Genomic DNA, 14,449 nt, shown 5'->3' on the forward strand with positions numbered 1-14,449 from the left:
ATAGATACTGTATCTACTACCTATACATACTGTATCTACTACCTATAGATACTGTATCTACTACCTATATATACTGTATCTACTACCTATAGATACTGTATCTACTACCTATACATACTGTATCTACTACCTATATATACTGTATCTACTACCTATAGATACTGTATCTACTACCTATATATACTGTATCTACTACCTATATATACTGTATCTACTACCTATAGATACTGTATCTACTACCTATACATACTGTATCTACTACCTATATATACTGTATCTACTACCTATATATACTGTATCTACTACCTATACATACTGTATCTACTACCTATACATACTGTATCTACTACCTATATATACATACTGTATCTACTACCTATAGATACTGTATCTACTACCTATAGATACTGTAACTACTACCTATAGATACTGTATCTACTACCTATAGATACTGTAACTACTACCTATAGATACTGTATCTACTACCTATAGATACTGTATCTACTACCTTTAGATACTGTAACTACTACCTATAGATACTGTATCTACTACCTATACATACTGTAGCTACTACCTATACATACTGTATCTACTACCTATACATACTGTATCTACTACCTATATATACTGTAACTACTACCTATATATACTGTATCTACTACCTATATATACATACTGTATCTACTACCTATATATACTGTAACTACTACCTATACATACTGTAACTACTACCTATACATACTGTATCTACTACCTATACACACTGTATCTACTACCTATAGATATTGTATCTACTACCTATAGATACTGTATCTACTACCTATAGATACTGTATCTACTACCTATAGATACTATATCTACTACCTATATATACTGTATCTACTACCTATACATACTGTATCTACTACCTATAGATACTGTATCTACTACCTATATATACATACTGTTTCTACTACCTATACATACTGTATCTACTACCTATAGATACTGTATCTACTACCTATATATACTGTATCTACTACATATACATACTGTATCTACTACCTATAGATACTGTAACTACTACCTATATCCACTGTATCTACTACCTATACATACTGTATCTACTACCTATACATACTGTATATACTACCTATATATACATACTGTATCTACTACCTATAGATACTGTATCTACTACCTATATATACATACTGTATCTACTACCTATACATACTGTATCTACTACCTATAGATACTGTATCTACTACCTATAGATACTGTATCTACTACCTATATATACTGTAACTACTACCTATAGATACTATATCTACTACCTATAGATACTGTATCTACTACCTATACATACTGTATCTACTACCTATAGATACTGTATCTACTACCTATAGATACTGTATCTACTACCTATACATACTGTATCTACTACCTATAGATACTGTATCTACTACCTATAGATACTGTATCTACTACTTACACATACTGTATCTACTACCTATAGATACTGTATCTACTACCTATAGATACTGTATCTACTACCTATACATACTGTATCTACTACCTATAGATACTGTATCTACTACCTATAGATACACATACTGTATCTACTACCTATACATACTGTATCTACTACTGTATCTACTATCTATAGATACATACTCAAATAAATTAAAATCAAATGTATTTATGTAGCCCTTCGTACATCCGCTGATATCTCAAAGTGCTGTACAGAAACCCAGCCTAAAACCCCAAACAGCAAGCAATGCAGGTGTAGAAGCACGGTGGCTAGGAAATACTCCCTAGAAAGGCCAAAACCTAGGAAGAAACCTAGAGAGGAACCAGGCTATGAGGGGTGGCCAGTCCTCTTCTGGCTGTGCTGGGTGGAGATTATAACAGAACATGGCCAAAATGTTCAAATGTTCATAAATGACCAGCATTGTCAAATAATTATAATCACAGTAGTTGTCGAGGGTGCAGCAAGTCAGCACCTCAGGAGTAAATGTCAGTTGTCTTTTCATAGCCGATCATTAAGAGTATCTCTACCGCTCCTGCGGTCTCTAGAGAGTTGAAAACAGCAGGTCTGGGACAGGTAGCACATCCGGTGAACAGGTCAGGGTTCCATAGCCGCAGGCAGAACAGTTGAAACTGAGGCAGCAGCACGGCCAGGTGGACTGGGGACAGCAAGGAGTCATCATGCCAGGTAGTCCTGACGCATGGTCCTAGGGCTCAGGTCCTCCGAGAGAGAGAAAGAAAGAGAGAGAGAGAATTAGAGAGAGCACACTTAAATTCACACAGGACACCGGATAAGACAGGAGAAGTACTCCAGATATAACAAACTGACCCTAGCCCCCCGACACATAAACTACTGCAGCATAAATACTGGAGGCTGAGACAGGAGGGGTCAGGAGACACTGTGGCCCCATCCGATGATGCCCCCGGACACGGCCAAACAGGAAGGATATAACCCCACCCACTTTGCCAAAGCACAGCCCCCATACCACTACAGGGATATCTTCAACCACCAACTTACCATCCTGAGACAAGGCCGAGTATAGCCCACAAAGATCTCCGCCTCGGCACAAACCAAGGGGGGGCGCCAACCCAGACAGGAAGATCACGTCAGTGACTCAACCCACTCAAGTGACGCACCCCTCCTAGGGACGGCATGAAAGAGCACCAGTAAGCCAGTGACTCAGCCCCTGTAATAGGGTTAGAGGCAGAGAATCCCAGTGGAATGAGGGGAACCGGCCAGGCAGAGACAGCAAGGGCGGTTCGTTGCTCCAGAGCCTTTCCGTTCACCTTCACACTCCTGGGCCAGACTACACTCAATCATATGACCCACTGAAGAGATAAGTCTTCAGTAAAGACTTAAAGGTTGAGACCGAGTCTGCGTCTCTCACATGGGTAGGCAGACCATTCGATAAAAATGGAGATCTACAGGAGAAAGCCCTGCCTCCAGCTGTTTGCTTAGAAATTCCAGGGACAATTAGGAGGCCTGCGTCTTGTGACCGTAGCGTACGTGTAGGTATGTACGGCAGGACCAACTCGGAAAGATAGGTAGAAGCAAGCCTATGTAACGCTTTGTAGGATAACAGCAAAACCTTGAAATCAGCCCTTGTCTTAACAGGAAGCCAGTGTAGGGAGGCTAGCACTGGAGTAATATGATCAAATTTTTGGGTTCTAGTCAGGATTCTAGCAGCCGTATTTAGCACTAACTGAAGTTTATTTAGTGCTTTATCCGGGTAGCCGGAAAGTAGAGCATTGCAGTAGTCTAACCTATAAGTAACAAAAGCATGGATATATTTTTCTGCATCAGTTGTGGACAGAAAATGTCTGATTTTTGCAATGTTACGTAGATGGAAAAAGCTGTCCTTCAAACAGTCTTGATATGTTCGTCAAAAGAAAGATCAGGGTCCAGAGTAACGCCGAGGTCCTTCACAGTTTTATTTGAGACGACTTTACAACCATCAAGATTAATTGTCAGATTCAACAGAAGATCTCTTTGTTTCTTGGGACCTAGAACAAGCATCTCTGTTTTGTCCGAGATTAAAAGTAGAACGTTTTCAGCCATCCACTTCCTTATGTCTGAAACACAGGCTTCTAGCGATTGCAATTTTGGGGCTTCACCATGTTTCATTGAGATGTACAGCTGTGTGTCATCCGCATAGCAGTGAAAGTTAAAATTATGTTTTCGAATGACATCCCCAAGAGGTAAAATATTTAGTGAAAACAATAGTGGTCCTAAAACGGAACCTTGAGGAACACCGAAATATACAGTTGATTTGTCAGAGGACTAACCATCCACAGAGACAAACCGATATCTTTCCGACAGTAAGATCTAAACCAGGACAGAACTTGTCCATGTAGATCAATTTGGGTTTCCAGTCTATCCAAAAGAATGTGGTGATCGATGGTATCAAAGGCAGCACTAAGGTCTAGTAGCACGAGGACAGATGCAGAGCCTCGGTCTGACGCCATTAAAAGGTCATTTACCACCTTCACAAGCGCAGTCTCAGTGCTATGATGGGGTCTAAAACCAGACTGAAGCATTTCGTATACATTATATCTACTACCCATACTGTATCTACTACCTATACATACTGTATCTACTACCCATAGATACAAACTGTATCTACTTCCTATAGATACTGTATCTACTTCCTATACATACTGTATCTACTACCTATAGATACTGTATCTACTACCTATATATACTGTATCTACTACCTATACATACTGTATCTACTACCTATATATACTGTATCTACTACCTATAGATACTGTATCTACTACCTATACATACTGTATCTACTACCTATAGATACTGTATCTACTACCTATATATACTGTATCTACTACCTATAGATACTGTATCTACTACCTATATATACTGTATCTACTACCTATATATACTGTATCTACTACCTATATATACTGTATCTACTACCTATACATACTGTATCTACTACCTATAGATACTGTATCTACTACCTATAGATACTGTATCTACTACCTATAGATACTGTATCTACTACCTATATATACTGTATCTACTACCTATACATACTGTATCTACTACGTATACATACTGTAACAACTACCTATAGATACTGTAACTACTACCTATACATACTGTAACTACTACCTATAGATACTGTATCTACTACCTATAGATACAAACTGTATCTACTACCTATACATACTGTATCTACTACCTATATATACTGTAACTACTACCTATACATACTGTATCTACTACCTATATATACTGTAACTACTGCCTATACATACTGTATCTACTACCTATACATACTGTATCTACTACCTATACATACTGTATCTACTACCTATATATACTGTATCTACTACCTATATATACTGTATCTACTACCTATATATACTGTATCTACTACCTATATATACTGTATCTACTACCTATATATACTGTATCTACTACCTATATATACTGTATCTACTACCTATATATACAGTATCTACTACCTATACATACTGTAACTACTACCTATATATACAAACTGTATCTACTACCTATAGATACTGTATCTACTACCTATAGATACTGTATCTACTACCTATAGATACAAACTGTATCTACTACCTATAGATACTGTATCGACTACCTATAGATACAAACTGTATCTACTACCTATAGATACTGTATCTACTACCTATAGATACTGTATCTACTACCTATATATACTGTATCTACTACCTATATATACTGTAACTACTACCTATACATACTGTAACTACTACCTATACATACTGTATCTACTACCTATAGATACAAACTGTATCTACTACCTATACATACTGTATCTACTACCTATAGATACTGTATCTACTACCTATAGATACAAACTGTATCTACTACCTATAGATACTGTATCTACTACCTATAGATACTGTATCTACTACCTATATATACTGTATCTACTACCTATACATACTGTATCTACTACCTATAGATACTGTATCTACTACCTATATATACTGTATCTACTACCTATATATACTGTATCTACTACCTATAGATACTGTATCTACTACCTATAGATACTGTATCTACTACCTATATATACTGTATCTACTACCTATATATACTGTAACTACTACCTATACATACTGTATCTACTACCTATAGATACTGTATCTACTACCTATAGATACAAACTGTATCTACTACCTATAGATACTGTATCTACCACCTATAGATACTGTATCTACTACCTATATATACTGTATCTACTACCTATACATACTGTATCTACTACCTATAGATACTGTATCTACTACCTATAGATACTGTATCTACTACCTATATATACTGTATCTACTACCTATAGATACTGTATCTACTACCTATAGATACTGTATCTACTACCTATAGATACTGTATCTACTACCTATATATACATACTGTATCTACTACCTATAGATACTGTATCTACTACCTATAGATACTGTATCTACTACCTATAGATACATACTGTATCTACTACCTATATATACTGTAACTACTACCTATATATACTGTATCTACTACTGTATCTACTACCTATATATACTGTATCTACTACTGTATCTACTACCTATATATACTGTATCTACTACCTATAGATACTGTATCTACTACCTATAGATACTGTATCTACTACCTATAGATACATACTGTAACTACTACCTATATATACTGTATCTACTACCTATACATACTGTATCTACTACCTATATATACTGTAACTACTACCTATATATACTGTATCTACTACCTATAGATACTGTAACTACTACCTATATATACTGTATCTACTACTGTAACTACTACCTATATATACTGTATCTACTACTGTATCTACTACCTATATATACTGTATCTACTACTGTATCTACTACCTATATATACTGTATCTACTACCTATAGATACTGTATCTACTACCTATAGATACTGTATCTACTACCTATAGATACTGTATCTACTACCTATAGATACTGTATCTACTACCTATAGATACTGTATCTACTACCTATAGATACATACTGTATCTACTACCTATACATACTGTATCTACTACCTATATATACTGTAACTACTACTGTACCTACTACCTATATATACTGTATCTACTACCTATAGATACTGTATCTACTACCTATATATACTGTATCTACTACCTATACATACTGTATCTCCTACCTATACATACTGTATCTACTACCTATATATACTGTAACTACTACCTATATATACTGTATCTACTACTGTACCTACTACCTATATATACTGTATCTACTACCTATAGATACTGTATCTACTACCTATAGATACTGTATCTACTACCTATAGATACTGTATCTACTACCTATATATACTGTAACTACTACCTATACATACTGTATCTACTACCTATATATACTGTATCTACTACCTATATATACTGTATCTACTACCTATAGATACTGTATCTACTACCTATATATACTGTAACTACTACCTATAGATACTGTATCTACTACCTATACATACTGTATCTACTACCTATAGATACTGTATCTACTACCTATAGATACTGTATCTACTACCTATAGATACATACTGTATCTACTACCTATAGATACTGTATCTACTACCTATACATACTGTATCTACTACCTATAGATACATACTGTATCTACTACCTATAGATACTGTATCTACTACCTATACATACTGTATCTACTACCTATAGATACTGTATCTACTACCAATAGATACATACTGTATCTACTACCTATACATACTGTATCTACTACCTATATATACTGTAACTACTACCTATATATATACTTTATCTACTACTGTAACTACTACCTATATATACTGTATCTACTACTGTATCTACTACCTATATATACTGTATCTATTACCTATAGATACTGTATCTACTACCTATAGATACTGTATCTACTACCAATAGATACATACTGTATCTACTACCTATACATACTGTATCTACTACCTATATATACTGTAACTACTACCTATATATATACTTTATCTACTACTGTAACTACTACCTATATATACTGTATCTACTACTGTATCTACTACCTATATATACTGTATCTACTACCTATAGATACTGTATCTACTACCTATAGATACTGTATCTACTACCTATAGATACATACTGTATCTACTACCTATACATACTGTATCTACTACCTATATATACTGTAACTACTACCTATATATACTGTATCTACTACTGTACCTACTACCTATATATACTGTATCTACTACCTATAGATACTGTATCTACTACCTATATATACTGTATCTACTACCTATACATACTGTATCTCCTACCTATACATACTGTATCTACTACCTATATATACTGTATCTACTACCTATAGATACTGTATCTACTACCTATAGATACTGTATCTACTACCTATAGATACTGTATCTACTACCTATACATACTGTATCTACTACCTATATATACTGTAACTACTACCTATACATACTGTATCTACTACCTATATATACTGTATCTACTACCTATATATACTGTATCTACTACCTATAGATACTGTATATTCTACCTATATATACTGTAACTACTACCTATAGATACTGTATCTACTACCTATACATACTGTATCTACTACCTATAGATACTGTATCTACTACCTATATATACTGTATCTACTACCTATAGATACTGTATCTACTACCTATACATACTGTATCTACTACCTATATATACATACTGTAACTACTACCTATAGATACTGTATCTACTACCTATATATACTGTATCTACTACCTATAGATACTGTATCCACTACCTATATATACTGTAACTACTACCTATATATACTGTATCTACTACCTATAGATACTGTATCTACTACCTATATATACTGTATCTACTACCTATATATACTGTATCTCCTACCTATACATAATGTATCTACTACCTATATATACTGTATCTACCACCTATAGATACTGTATCTACTACCTATATATATATACTGTATCTACTACCTATAGATACTGTAACTACCACCTATACATATGTAACTACTACCTATACATACTGTATCTACTACCTATAGATACTGTATCTACTACCTATAGATACAAACTGTATCTACTACCTATATATACATACTGTAACTACTACCTATAGATACTGTATCTACTACCTATACATACTGTATCTACTACCTATATATACTGTATCTACTACCTATATATACTGTAACTACTACCTATACATACTGTATCTACTACCTCTATATACATACTGTAACTACTACCTATATATACATACTGTAACTACTACCTATACATACTGTATCTACTACCTATATATACATACTGTAACTACTACCTATATATACATACTGTAACTACTACCTATAGATACTGTAACTACTACCTATATATACTGTATCTACTACCTATATATACTGTAGCTACTACCTATAGATACTGTAACTACTACCTATATATACTGTATCTACTACCTATATATACTGTATCTACTACCTATATATACTGTAACTACTACCTTTACATACTGTATCTACTACCTATACATACTGTATCTACTACCTACAGTGGGGAGAACAAGTATTTGATACACTGCCGATTTTGCAGGTTTTCCTACTTACAAAGCATGTAGAGGTCTGTAATTTTTATCATAGGTACACTTCAACTGTGAGAGACGGAATCTAAAACAAAAATCCAGAAAATCACATTGTATGATTTTTAAGTAATTAATTTGCATTTTATTGCATGACATAAGTATTTGATACATCAGAAAAGCAGAACTTAATATTTGGTACAGAAACCTTAGTTTGCAATTACAGAGATCATACGTTTCCTGTAGTTCTTGACCAGGTTTGCACACACTGCAGCAGGGATTTTGGCCCACTCCTCCATACAGACCTTCTCCAGATCCTTCAGGTTTCGGGGCTGTCGCTGGGCAATACGGACTTTCAGCTCCCTCCAAAGATTTTCTATTGGGTTCAGGTCTGGAGACTGGCTAGGCCACTCCAGGACCTTGAGATGCTTCTTATGGAGCCACTCCTTAGTTGCCCTGGCTGTGTGTTTCGGGTCGTTGTCATGCTGGAAGACCCAGCCACGACCCATCTTCAATGCTCTTACTGAGGGAAGGAGGTTGTTGGCCAAGATCTCGCGATACATGGCCCCATCCATCCTCCCCTCAATACGGTGCAGTCGTCCTGTCCCCTTTACAGAAAAGCATCCCCAAAGAATGATGTTTCCACATCCATGCTTCACGGTTGGGATGGTGATCTTGGGGTTGTACTCATCCTTCTTCTTCCTCCAAACACGGCGAGTGGAGTTTAGACCAAAAAGCTCTATTTTTGTCTCAACAGACCACATGACCTTCTCCCATTCCTCCTCTGGATCATCCAGATGGTCATTGGCAAACTTCAGACGGGCCTGGACATGCGCTGGCTTGAGCAGGGGGACCTTGCATGCGCTGCAGGATTTTAATCCATGACGGCGTAGTGTGTTACTAATGGTTTTCTTTGAGACTGTGGTCCCAGCTCTCTTCAGGTCATTGACCAGGTCCTGCCGTGTAGTTCTGGCTGATCCCTCACCTTCCTCATGATCATTGATGCCCCACGAGGTGAGATCTTGCATGGAGCCCCAGACCGAGGGTGATTGACCATCATCTTGAACTTCTTCCATTTTCTAATAATTGCGCCAACAGTTGTTGCCTTCTCACCAAGCTGCTTGCCTATTGTCCTGTAGCCCATCCCAGCCTTGTGCAGGTCTACAATTTAACCCTGATATCCTTACACAGCTCTCTGGTCTTGGCCATTGTGGAGAGGTTGGAGTCTGTTTGATTGAGGTTGTGGACAGGTGTCTTTTATACAGGTAACGAGTTCAAACAGGTGCAGTTAATACAGGTAATGAGTGGAGAACAGGAGGGCTTCTTAAAGAAAAACTAACAGGTCTGTGAGAGCCGGAATTCTTACTGGTTGGTAGGTGATCAAATACTTATGTCATGCAATAAAATGCAAATTAATTACTTAAAAATCATACAATGTGATTTTCTGGATTTTTGTTTTAGATTCCGTCTCTCGCAGTTGAAGTGTACCTATGATAAAAATTACAGACCTCTACATGCTTTGTAAGTAGGAAAACCTGCAATATCGGCAGTGTATCAAATACTTGTTCTCCCCACTGTATATATACATACTGTAACTACTACCTATACATACTGTATCTACTACCTATATATACTGTATCTACTACCTATATATACTGTATCTACTACCTATATATACTGTAACTACTACCTATATATACTGTATCTTCTACCTATAGATACTGTATCTACTACCTATATATACTGTATCTACTACCTTTATATACTGTATCTCCTACTTATACATACTGTATCTACTACCTATATATACTGTATCTACTACCTATAGATACTGTATCTACTACCTATATATATATACTGTATCTACTACCTATAGATACTGTAACTACCACCTATACATATGTAACTACTACCTATACATACTGTATCTACTACCTATAGATACAAACTGTATCTACTACCTATATATACATACTGTAACTACTACCTATAGATACTGTATCTACTACCTATACATACTGTATCTACTACCTATATATACTGTATCTACTACCTATATACACTGTATCTACTACCTATACATACTGTATCTACTACCTATAGATACTGTAACTACTACCTATACATACTGTAACTACTACCTATAGATACTGTATCTACTACCTATAGATACTGTATCTACTACCTATAGATACTGTATCTACTACCTATAGATACTGTAACTACTACCTATACATACTGTAACTACTACCTATAGATACTGTATCTACTACCTATATATACTGTATCTACTACCTATATATACTGTATCTACTACCTATACATACTGTATATACTACCTATACATACTGTATCTACTACCTATATATACTGTATCTACCACCTATAGATACTGTATCTACTACCTATATATATATACTGTATCTACTACCTATAGATACTGTAACTACCACCTATACATATGTAACTACTACCTATACATACTGTATCTACTACCTATAGATACAAACTGTATCTACTACCTATATATACATACTGTAACTACTACCTATAGATACTGTATCTACTACCTATACATACTGTATCTACTACCTATATATACTGTATCTACTACCTATATATACTGTAACTTCTACCTATACATACTGTATCTACTACCTATATATACATACTGTAACTACTACCTATATATACATACTGTAACTACTACCTATACATACTGTATCTACTACCTATATATACATACTGTAACTACTACCTATATATACATACTGTAACTACTACCTATAGATACTTTAACTACTACCTATATATACTGTATCTACTACCTATATATACTGTAGCTACTACCTATAGATAATGTAACTACTACCTATATATACTGTATCTACTACCTATATATACTGTATCTACTACCTATATATACTGTAACTACTACCTTTACATACTGTATCTACTACCTATACATACTGTATCTACTACCTATATATACATACTGTAACTACTACCTATACATACTGTATCTACTACCTATATATACTGTATCTACTACCTATATATACTGTATCTACTACCTATATATACTGTAACTACTACCTATATATACTGTATCTACTACCTATAGATACTGTATCTACTACCTATATATACTGTATCTACTACCTTTATATACTGTATCTCCTACTTATACATACTGTATCTACTACCTATATATACTGTATCTACTACCTATAGATACTGTATCTACTACCTATATATATATATACTGTATCTACTACCTATAGATACTGTAACTACCACCTATACATATGTAACTACTACCTATACATACTGTATCTACTACCTATAGATACAAACTGTATCTACTACCTATATATACATACTGTAACTACTACCTATAGATACTGTATCTACTACCTATACATACTGTATCTACTACCTATATATACTGTATCTACTACCTATATATACTGTAACTACTACCTATACATACTGTATCTACTACCTATATATACTGTATCTACTACCTATATACACTGTATCTACTACCTATACATACTGTATCTACTACCTATAGATACTGTAACTACTACCTATACATACTGTAACTACTACCTATAGATACTGTATCTACTACCTATAGATACTGTATCTACTACCTATAGATACTGTATCTACTACCTATAGATACTGTATCTACTACCTATATATACTGTATCTACTACCTATACATACTGTAACTACAACCTATAGATACTGTATCTACTACCTATAGATACTGTATCTACTACCTATATATACTGTATCTACTACCTATACATACTGTATCTACTACCTATAGATACTGTAACTACCACCTATACATATGTAACTACTACCTATAGATACTGTATCTACTACCTATAGATACTGTATCTACTACCTATATATACTGTATCTACTACCTATACATACTGTATATACTACCTATACATACTGTATCTACTACCTATACATACTGTATATACTACCTATATATACTGTAACTACTACCTATACATACTGTATCTACTACCTATACATACTGTATCTACTACCTATAGACACATACTGTATCTACTACCTATATATACTGTATCTACTACCTATAAATACTGTATCTACTACCTAAACATACTGTATATACTACCTATACATACTGTATCTACTACATATACATACTGTAACTACTACCTATACACACTGTATCTACTACCTATACATACTGTATCTACTACTGTATCTACTACCTATACATACTGTATCTACTACCTATACATACTGTATTTACTACCTATACATACTGTATCTACTACCTATACATACTGTATCTACTACCTATATATACTGTATCTACTACCTATATATACTGTATCTACTACCTATAGATACTGTATCTACTACCTATAGATACTGTATCTACTACCTATAGATACAAACTGTATCTACTACCTATAGATACTGTATCTACTACCTATAGATACATACTGTAACTACTACCTATAGATACATACTGTAACTACTACCTATAGATACTGTATCTACTACCTATAGATACTGTATCTACTACCTATAGATACAGTATCTACTACCTATAGATACTGTATCTACTACCTATAGATACATACTGTAACTACTACCTATAGATACATACTGTAACTACTACCTATAGATACATACTGTAACTACTACCTATAGATACTGTATCTACTACCTATAGATACTGTATCTACTACCTATACATACTGTATCTACTACCTATACATACTGTAACTACTACCTATAGATACTGTAACTACTACCTATAGATACTGTATCTACTACCTATAGATACTGTAACTACTACCTATAGATACTGTATCTACTACCTATAGATACTGTATATACTACCTATAGATACTGTATCTACTACCTATAGATACATACTGTATCTACTACCTATACATACTGTAACTACTACCTATACATACTGTATCTACTACCTATAGATACTGTAACTACTACCTATAGATACTGTATCTACTACCTATACATACTGTATATACTACCTATAGATACTGTATCTACTACCTATAGATACAAACTGTACCTACTACCTATAGATACTGTAACTACTACCTATAGATACTGTATCTACTACCTATACATACTGTATCTACTACTGTATCTACTACCTATACATACTGTATCTACTACCTATACATACTGTATTTACTACCTATACATACTGTATCTACTACCTATACATACTGTATCTACTACCTATATA

Source organism: Salvelinus alpinus, chromosome 1 (assembly GCF_045679555.1).
Source record: "Salvelinus alpinus chromosome 1, SLU_Salpinus.1, whole genome shotgun sequence".
Lineage (NCBI taxonomy): Eukaryota > Metazoa > Chordata > Actinopteri > Salmoniformes > Salmonidae > Salvelinus > Salvelinus alpinus.